This window comes from Paramisgurnus dabryanus, chromosome 9 (assembly GCF_030506205.2).
Source record: "Paramisgurnus dabryanus chromosome 9, PD_genome_1.1, whole genome shotgun sequence".
In the NCBI taxonomy this organism is placed as follows: Eukaryota; Metazoa; Chordata; class Actinopteri; order Cypriniformes; family Cobitidae; genus Paramisgurnus; species Paramisgurnus dabryanus.
In genome coordinates, this window is record NC_133345.1 from 16167023 (window position 1) to 16177013 (window position 9991).

At 42.1% G+C, this 9991-nt stretch overlaps 1 non-coding gene across 1 annotated transcript; it reads left to right on the plus strand.

The window, feature by feature from the left end:
* The first annotated feature begins 1108 nt into the window (after positions 1-1108).
* Positions 1109-1179, plus strand: trnag-gcc (transfer RNA glycine (anticodon GCC)). The gene has a single exon. It is a non-coding gene; the product is annotated as a tRNA-Gly (tRNA).
* The last annotated feature ends 8812 nt before the right edge of the window (positions 1180-9991 follow it).

Genomic DNA, 9991 nt, shown 5'->3' on the forward strand with positions numbered 1-9991 from the left:
CACTTATTTTTTATGTTAAGTACATAGTTAAGGCCACCTAATATAAAATGGGACTAAGGTTTATAAGACATTTATGATGCTACAAACTTTACATTACTTTTATTTTTAAAGAAGTCTCGTATGCTCACCAAGGCTGCATTTATTTAATCAAAAATACAGTAAGAAAAGAAATATTGTGAAATATTATTACAAATTAAAATAACTGTTTGCATATAAATAAAGTGTGTGTGTACACACAAACAAAGCATTTAGCTATACATATATATAAATATAATATATACTATATAAAGATAATCCAATAAAATATAACTGTGTTATCTATTGAAAGTTTGGTTTAAGTAGTTTTATTTTGCTAACAAAGATGTTTACAAACCATTCTAACAATCAACAACACGATTACATGATGATGATGACGATAACATCAACAACAACAGAACAACAACAAATTATTTGCCAAAATAATCAAGAATTAAACTTACCTGTCTTGGTTTGCGCTGATCTGTGAGGTAAAACAAATGTCACCTGAGGTAAAATATGAAGATTTCTTGCGAAAAACAACTGTCTAGTTAAGTAAAGATTTTGTTAAAAAAAGTCACGTTATTTTCAGTATGTGTTAATGTATTGTACAGAACAAAACAATGTGAACTTTTATTTAAACAATAAGCGCTCGTAATCCGCGTCACCTCCCTTCCACAGACCGAATGATTGACAGATGACACCTCGCGATTTAAATGAGAAACAGCGCAATGAAATCTACCTGTGGCCAAAAGTATATTGCATCCGTAGTGTTAAGCACTACCATAGAGAATGAATGGGAAAAGTTAAGGGAAGTTAAGCTTAACCATTTTCGGCTCCCGCGCGGGCGACCCGGGTCCGATTCCCGGCCAATGCAACTGTGGCTTATCCTTAATGCTAATATTGTAAGAATGCTCTAGAGGCAGTTATATGGGATGGAGTGTGGTCAGCTGCTTTGCTCTGATTTTTTTGATTTGTGGGACTTGATTTCATCAAACTCAACATTTCAAAACTTATCTTGTACTTAATCCATGTACAAAGCATGTATAGTGAGTTTGGCAGCTAGGGCTTTTAGAAGAACCCATTCAAGCAAGCATTGGTGGTTCAGTGGTAGAATGCTCGCCTGCCACGCGGGAGACCCGGGTCCGATTCCCGGCCAATGCAAGTGTTGCTTGTCCATTATGCTACTCTTGTAGGAATGCTCTACGAGGCAGTTTTATGGGAGGGAGTGTGGTCAGCTGCTTTGCTCTGATTTTTTTCGTTTTGATTTGTGGGAATTGATTTCATCAAACTCAACATTTCAAAACTTATTTTGTACTTAATCAATGTACAAGCATGTATAGTGAGTTTGACAGCTAGGGCTTTTTTAATGAGATTATTCAAGCAAGCATTGGTGGTTGAGAGGTAGAATTCTCGCCTGCCACGCTGGAGACCCGGGTCCGATTTCCGGCCAATACAAGTGTGGCTTGTCCATTATGCTACTCTTGTAAGAATGCTCGGCGGACTTCCGCGCAGGATGCCTAATTGCGTATTTGCATTGACTTGACATGTAAATTATCTGCGCTTGCCGCCTCTTCTGCAGCTGGTGTGAACGCACAGTTACACAAGGGCGGGATGACGAATGGCCAGGGCGGAGCCAAGGGGGTGAGGGAGCCTGCTGGAGCCTATGGAGGGGCGAGACTCGACGAAGGGGAGGGAGGAGAGACCTGAGACGAGGCCACTGGTCTGACGGGCTGAGGCGACCTCCAGGGATGGAGGAGGAGAACTCCCCTGAGACAGCTGGCAGAGAGGTGCACCTTGGCTCGCATGCACCAGGGCTGCTGAGGGTGAGCTGAGGTGAGTCTCGGTGCCAGATGGTACATGGCTGCTGAACTGGACGACGATTGTGGAAAAGGAGGAGGGAGAGGAAGGCCAAGCGGGACCGGCGATAAAAATTGGACGGAACCAATACATCGAAGAAGAAGGGGCTGGACGGAACCAGAAGGGACAAAAGGAAGGGTAAATCGCACATATCACAGTCCAGCAACACAAGTCTTATGTCCAGTAACCATTGAAAGCTCACCCTCAGCAGTGGGAGTGTGGGTGGAGTTCTCCTAAACACCGACGCTGACTCCCACATCGATCCGCGTTGCCCTCGGCTCACACACCTGGTCGGTGGAAGCTTTCGGATTGCCGACGCTGGGCTCAGTAGCAGGGTGCTCTGGCTTCCTGATCGCGTTGCCGGGCTCCCTGCCGGCAGTGGTCCAGAGGTCCGCGGTATAGGGTGGGTCTCTGGTCTCTGGAAGTGGGGAAATGGTGCCCAAAACTGAAAAACTAAACATACTGTAAGGTGGAACACTAGACGGAAACACGCTAACATTAAACTTTTTGGGTGGTTATTCTGTGACGCCAGGGATGAAGACACTGAAGACAGATTTACAAAAGGACATATAACTTTAATAAAACTCAGGAACATAACAGGAATGTGCACACAATAGACAAAACCAACAAAGACTGCAACTCAGGGAAATATATACACAGGACTTCAGGTGGAGACAATCAGGGTAATGGGATGATGACTACACACAGGTGAAAACACTATACACGCTGAAGACTAAACACATGACAATGATGCTCCTTTCACATATACTGTAACAAACTAATCTGCATTTTTGTCAAACCAACAAATATTTTATGCTACTTTAATTTATACAACCAAGTTTTTTTTACCTTATTTATTTTAGTTATTTAAACTATTCACAGGTCAAAACTTAAATAGTATGTTGAATTGACTTGCAAAACCAAGTTGTTTTCATGCTGCATTTTTTTCAGTGTACATGGATGGTTTTTAATGTCTTTTGCAAGTTATCTTCTATTGTGTTACAGTTCCGTTCTGTCTGCCTGCCTGTTTTCCTTTGTTTTTCCCTATCATCTCCCTATTTCCCATGATCCTTCAGCTCCCTCAGCTGTGTAAGGGGGTGAACATTATATGTCTCCATCCATCCTATGGCCCAATGGCGGAGTCCAGACAGCATGGCGAAGGATTATAGCGCGTTCGGTCTTTTCCGGCGCATTGCAGATGACGTTTTGACGTTACGTAATTTAGGTATATTTATCTCTAATCTGACTCCAAAGACAAAGATTTAGTTTATATTATATTACAAATCGGATTGATTATTACTTTTAAAACTTAGGGAATTTAGATGGATGTTTGTTTATTTATTCTGATAAGGCTCTGGTATTACACTCGTTCATTCGGTTCTCACAGTCGCACATGATCCTAGTACGGGCCTCATAATTAATATACTGGTCAACGGTCATAAGCGAATCAGTGTTGGTCGCTGCCAGAGGTTGGACTATACGCTTAAGCGGCCGCTTTCTGCGTGCTCAACTTTAAACATACTTTATTTAGTCCCCTTAGAGGTGACACTTAATTATTACAATAATTATTTCTAGTCAAAGTTAATGAATAGTATAATATTGAAATAAACAGAGGTTGAGGCTGACCCTATTTAGAGTAATCAGAAATGTTACTCTAAACGGAAACACAGCCTCCACGCTTCTAAGTACACTTAAACTAACGCCAATTGCTAGTCGTATCTCTCAAATCCTCAGCTGATGTATTATTCACTATCTAACTGGGATTGGGCCGATCCTAGCCTGATTTCAGTCCTTACGGTAACTACGGATACAACGATATTACTTGCAGTGTCAACATTTACCGAGCAACACAGAATAAAATCAAACATAACAATTTATTAACCAGGTAGGAAAACATAATTCAGAAGCCAATTTACATTCCAATTCATATACGAGGAAACAAATATAATCAAATGAGAATAATGCATACCTGGCAAATGATGAATATCTGGTTACAGATTTCTCAAAGTAAAATAAAATACATGATGCTGTATCAAAGATACAGCATCATGGGGGTGAATTTCCATGAACAGAAAGACCCCCTGAACCATTTTACATCATTCCCTTAAATATCCAGAGAGACAAAGCATATAGGAGTTTGGTACTGATTGGTTGTTGTAAAATTCAGAGGTGTTGCCTAATATACATACAGTGGGTGATTGGTCAACATCTCTAAGGTAGGAGTTGTCTCCCAACATTAGGTTAAGTTTACTTATTTATTGTCACAGATTAACATTGAATCCTGTTGTCATATTAATAAACCCAATGTACCACTTGCATTAAAACACTTCATATAACACCAAACAAGGCCAGTTTCAGATTCTTTGTGCATGTAGAATGTATACAGTTTGCTTTTAGAACATGAGGAGAGGGGGATGAGAAAGTGTGGTAGGGTGTGTGACTCTTCTGTCTCACCCCATGGGGTAACTGTCTTGGGGGTTAGATGTGAATTCTTTGAGAAAGGTTTCAGATGATAATTCAACAGGAATAAGAAAGCGGTTCCCTGTGGATTCAGCCATTTGCTGCTGGCTTTTAGAAATACCTTTTGTCAGGGTTTACAGGTCTTACAGCTGTGTATCAACTTTAATCACTCACCTGCCAGCCATCATCCTCACCTGCTGCTACAAAAATATCATACTTGTTCCCATTGTCCTGTTCCATTCTGGTTTGTGTTATGTTAAATGTGTTGTATATGTATTTATAGTTATTGTATCTTAAAATTCTTGTTTATTCTAATTAGTGGTGGGCAGAGCGAGGCTTCGTGAAACACTGAAACAGTTGAATCAATTGTGCCGTATGTTTCGAGGCTTCGAAACATCAATCCGAAACCGCCTTCACAGTGACACCTAGCGGTCATTTGCATGTCTTTACATGAAGCAGCCTTGGCAAGATTTTAGACGAGCGCTGACAAATTGTCTCTTACATGTTGTTTGGTTGACACACAAGTGATAGAATGGGAGAGAGGATTGTGTTCTCGACTCTCATGCAAAGATCTTAGGATCGAACCTGGGAAATGCATGCACATCATAATAAAATGAATTTTTTGTTATAGTTGTTGTTAGAGGTCGACCGATTTATCGGCCAGCCGATTAATTGGCCGATTTTTGGCATATTTTAAAAAATCGGCTTTGGCCGATTTTGCTGCAAAATTAGGCTGATTAATAGGCAGGCGCATCTGCGGGCACCTAAGCGTTGTTGTAGAACTCATGACGCTGCCTCTTGCTGCAAGCAGATCGCTCCCATCCCGTGTGAGTGCCTTGTTCACAAACAGCTTTAGTAAACGATGGCGGGATCGCGCAAATTAAGCAGCCAGTACAACAGCGCGACGGGCTTATGTCTCGCGGTGCACTGTCCGTGCAAAGATTAGGCTCATTTCATGTGATTAATGAGTGATGATGAGTTTTGTTTGCGTGACAGAGAGGGCAGAGCCGCTCGCGCACGCTTTCTGTCTTTAAACTGTCTCCCTGCTTTAATTACTCAAAACAAAACTGACTCGATGGCGAAAGGTCGGAAGACCAAATCATATCCACCGAGGAAATGTTTTTCGTGTTGTTACAGAAACACTTTGTTTACAACAACAACAACAACACCTTACATTTATATAGCGCTTTTCTCAGTACTTAAAGCGCTTTACATATGAACGGGGGAATCTCCTCAACCACCACCAATGTGCAGCATCCACCTGGATGATGCGACGGCAGCCATATTGCGCCAGAACGCTCACCACACACCAGCTTATTAGTGGAGAGGAGACCGAGTGATTTAGCCAATTAGTATGAGGGATGATTATTAGGCCAATGGGCAAGTTTGGCCAGGATGCCGGGACACACCCCTACTCTTTTTCGAAGGACATCCTGGGATTTTTAATGACCACAGAGTGTCAGGACCTCGGTTTAACGTCTCATCCGAAAGACGGTGCTTGTTGAGAGTATAGTGTCCCCGTCACTATACTGGGGTGTTAGGAACCACACAGACCACAGGGTGAGCACCCCCTGCTGGTCTCACTAACACCTCTACCAGCAGCAACCTGGTTTTTTTACAGTTTTGCGCTGCTCAGCCTGGATTAGAACACAGCGTGTCCGATTAGCAAACTGACTCCTTTGAACGGATTCGTTTGAATGAACGGTTGAAACAACAGATCTGTCCCAACACTAAACTCACAAGACATCACTGTCAGCACAATAAGTCACTTATAGCGCCTCAGAAATGAGAATGTAAATGGGTTTAGAAAGATTTGCCCTAAATAAAGTCTCAACAAAAAATCATAGACAGTTACTATGTTAACTTTATGATGAATAAATAATTTATCAGGTCTACCATATAAGGATTTTATCCTACAAAGCAATAACAGCCATGGTAAAAAACTGATCAAAGATGATGACAGCAGAGTGTCAGGTAATATCTGTGTCTGATAAATGAATGGTGCAGAGGAGGTTGTAAAACTCTTCAGAAAGACCAGTCATATTTTTTTAATACTTTGACTTAAATATTGACATTTTTACTTTTAAAATTAGCCTAGAAATCTAGACGCACCCTAGCGGCCGCAAAATATATTTGCTGCCAGGGTTTAGTCTAGGCACTCACAATACACTTAACAGCTCCAAAAACCAAAATTTGGTCAGGCCAATCACATCGTGTGTAGCGTCTGTGGGGCGGGCTTAACATGATGACGACAGAGCTGCAACGGTTCCTACTTGAAAACAGAGAATTGCTGCTGCTGGCGAACAGCTATCTTTTGAAGCGGCTTTGGCCGCGACTCTGGAGGACTTAGACTTATGTTTTTCTTTGAGAGAAGAGCAAATAAACCCTACTGAAGTCCTTTTTAAGCAAGAAAGATGTGTTTGGAGTTTTGCCGACTGGTTACGGTAACTACGTCACCTTCTTCGTTGCTCTGATCCGTCATAGCGCTATCCTATTGCGTGCAGAGGCATTTTGAGGGACAACCCTATATCCCGCCCCTTGCATTGAGCCGTTTGTGTGAAGAGTTGCCAGACCTTACATCTTGATGTAGGTCTGGCTAACCAGGCTATTTTAAAATATCTGCTAATGATGAGAACATTTTGATTATTATGTACATATAGAAAATCGGCCAAACATATCGGCCATCGGCTGCCCTGATTTCTAAATATCGGCATTGGCCAGAGAAAAAGTGATATCGGGTGACCTCTAGTTGTTGTTTTAACATCTATTTGACAACTACATGAGCTTTAAGGCTCACAATTGTCAATAACTATAGTCAATTGGGTCTATTTAATAAAAAAAAATGGAATAGAGATATACCAAATAAATAATAAGAGATTCATAAAATATATCAAGCCATAAAATGCCACATTGTTTACATATAAAGATATTTATTCAAATATCTAAATTGTTCTGTGTTGATGGACTCAGACAGCTTCTTTTTTACATATAATTTCTCCAGCCTTTGGAAAAATTCTCACACTAGGGACACTTGTTGCTGACATGCAATTTTTTGTCTAACTGTTACATTCAAATGAGGAAATATTACTTCTTTTCAGTAATTTAAAGTATTTGATCCTGGCAAAAACGCATCTATGATGTATTGTCAGATTTGTTTCCTACCCTGTCAGTTTAAGATTCGACGCAGATTCGACAGGTACGGTGATGTCACAGAGTGACTTTTAGAGTGTTGTGGATTTTTTTAGTGATTATGAAAAATAATGTTCAGCAGAGGGTTCCATTGCCAAAAGATGACTTTATTGCATACAACAATAAGGCCGAGTTGGTGGCCAAGCAACTAAAGAGTCTTTTTCAGAATGCAACCTAATATACAGTTCTCTAAAAGTTGAAACCCCTCCCATGTAGTTGTTTTTAGCATGTTTTTATGTTTGACCGGTGTTGTGACTTCATTCCTTAAATGTCAGCCTATGCATTTTTAGCTCTGCTCTCAGTTACCATATTTTAAACCCTGCATACATTGCAGTCTTTAAGACTGCTAGTCTTCAGCTTACAAGCATGAGACATGTTTACTTGCAAAACACATTTGAATCTGAATACCATGTTCACCAAAGATATAGTTCTGAATTAAAAAATCTTCTTCAAGAGCGGAACCAAAAAGTGAGAGGAGAGATTCCGCCCGGACCGAAATTTCGACGCACCTGTGACTTCCTGGTTTCTGTTGATAACCAAATGGGGTGTTATCAGCCACAGGTGTGGAGGATTAGTGTGGCAAGGTCTGATTGGGCAATGCAGTGCAGATTACAGATATAAATAATGCACCAAACACACACAAGGGGAGCGGTCGATTTCCGGGCGAGCTCACTTCCGCCATGGGCACCACAGCAACACGATCCGTCTGAAGAGTCCGCGAGCCCCGTTGATCCGGCGTACGCTTAGAGCGAGCGGAAAGAGTGCGAGGCCACGAAGGACGAAAGGAAAGGAGTCGTCGTTGTTGGGGAAGTGTGGAAATCGTTGGGGTTCAATTGTTTTGATCCTTTGTTCCCGGTGGACGACGGAGCGAGTGTGGTGGCAGAGTGGCGTTGTTGTGGCACAGCGGATGATCAGGAACCGAAGTAAGAATCTGTGGAGGAGAAGAAAACAGAGAGATGAGTTACTGAATAAGGCTGGGCAGCGGATGAATCGCAGTTGAAAAAGCATCGTTTAGAAGTGAGTGTGTTCCTATGCCTATGGAGGACCATCGTGTTACACGAATGTCAATGGAGATTTTCTAGAGTTAAGCGCCTTGGGGAGTAACTAGGAGATGACGGACAGACAAAGCAGAGAACCGATAAATGGTATCAGCCTGTGAGTACACGCAATTGTTTACATTCATTTGAGCCATTGATGGATAAATTATAAACTGTGTGTGGAGTGTATTGTCCTGTGGTGGCCCCACTGTGGAGAACGAAACCGGTGAGCGAGCCAATTGATTGCAAAGTAGCCGGACCGTGGTGTGGGGACTCGTGCTAACTATACAACCTACCTGTGGCAGTATTTGGCACGCCTCTCCCTCAGTGAAGTATTTTGGCCCAGCATAGAGGTACAAGCCTTTCTTTCTGTCACTAAAGAGTGTGGATTGCTGTGGGTGTGTAAATTACTGACGTGTGTGCACCTGAAGTATTTGCAGTGTTGTGCCGTGTCCTTGTCGCTCATACCGCTTCCAGGTCAAGCTGTCACTGAGAGGTTGTCGTGAAACTGCTGGAGTGCGACCATCATTGTGAATTTACTTACCTATCCCCCCCACCTATGTGTCCGAGGAACGAAGGAGATTCAGTGAGTATAGTCATTGACGTGCTGTGGGAGAAAACACAGTAAAGAATTAAAGGAAGTACGTAAATTGTGAAAATGCAGAGCAAAAAGCTATACTTTCCCAAGCTGTCTTGTTGTTCCAGAGCAGCACGCCTATTGAACCGCAGAGCCACACAAGCACCAGAGCTAAAGCTGTCTTGTTGTTCCAGAGCAGCACGCCTGTTGAACCGCAGAGCCACCCTAGACCCAGAGCTAACGCTATACTTACCCAAGCTGTCTTGTTATCCCAGAGCAGCACGCCCATCGAAATACAGAGCCATGGAGTGAACCCCGCAGTGAAGTAGGTAGTTGTCTCACACCCCTACGTCGATTAATTGTGTTCCTTTCTGCCTCCAGGAATCAGGGGAGGGCGCCACGCGTTCAACTAAACAAGAAGGAGAAACAAGGATTAGAAGAATCCTGAGACCATATCAATGACTTGAAGCCTGTTTTAAAGGGAATTATCCCACTGTTGTACAGCAAAATGACTTTAATAAAAAAAATTGCACAGAAGCACTTACCAATGAGGCCACCTTTTATGTCTGGATTATCTCAGGACAAAAGTGATACTCTTCTATAAATAGTGTTTTTTTTTAGGAGAGTGGCAGAGGGTGGCAGAGGGTTGCTTCGCGGTCTGGTCTGAGATCAGTGGATCTGTGCTCTTAACTAAAGTTACTGCTGTCAACCAGGGGCGGCGTTTGCGTATGGCAGGGTATGGCAGTTGCAATATTCTAGCATTTAGACAAAACACCAGAAATCAACAGGCTATAATGATGCTCATTAAAGATAATTTTAAATATTTTCAGTAGAACATATCTGAACATTGGTA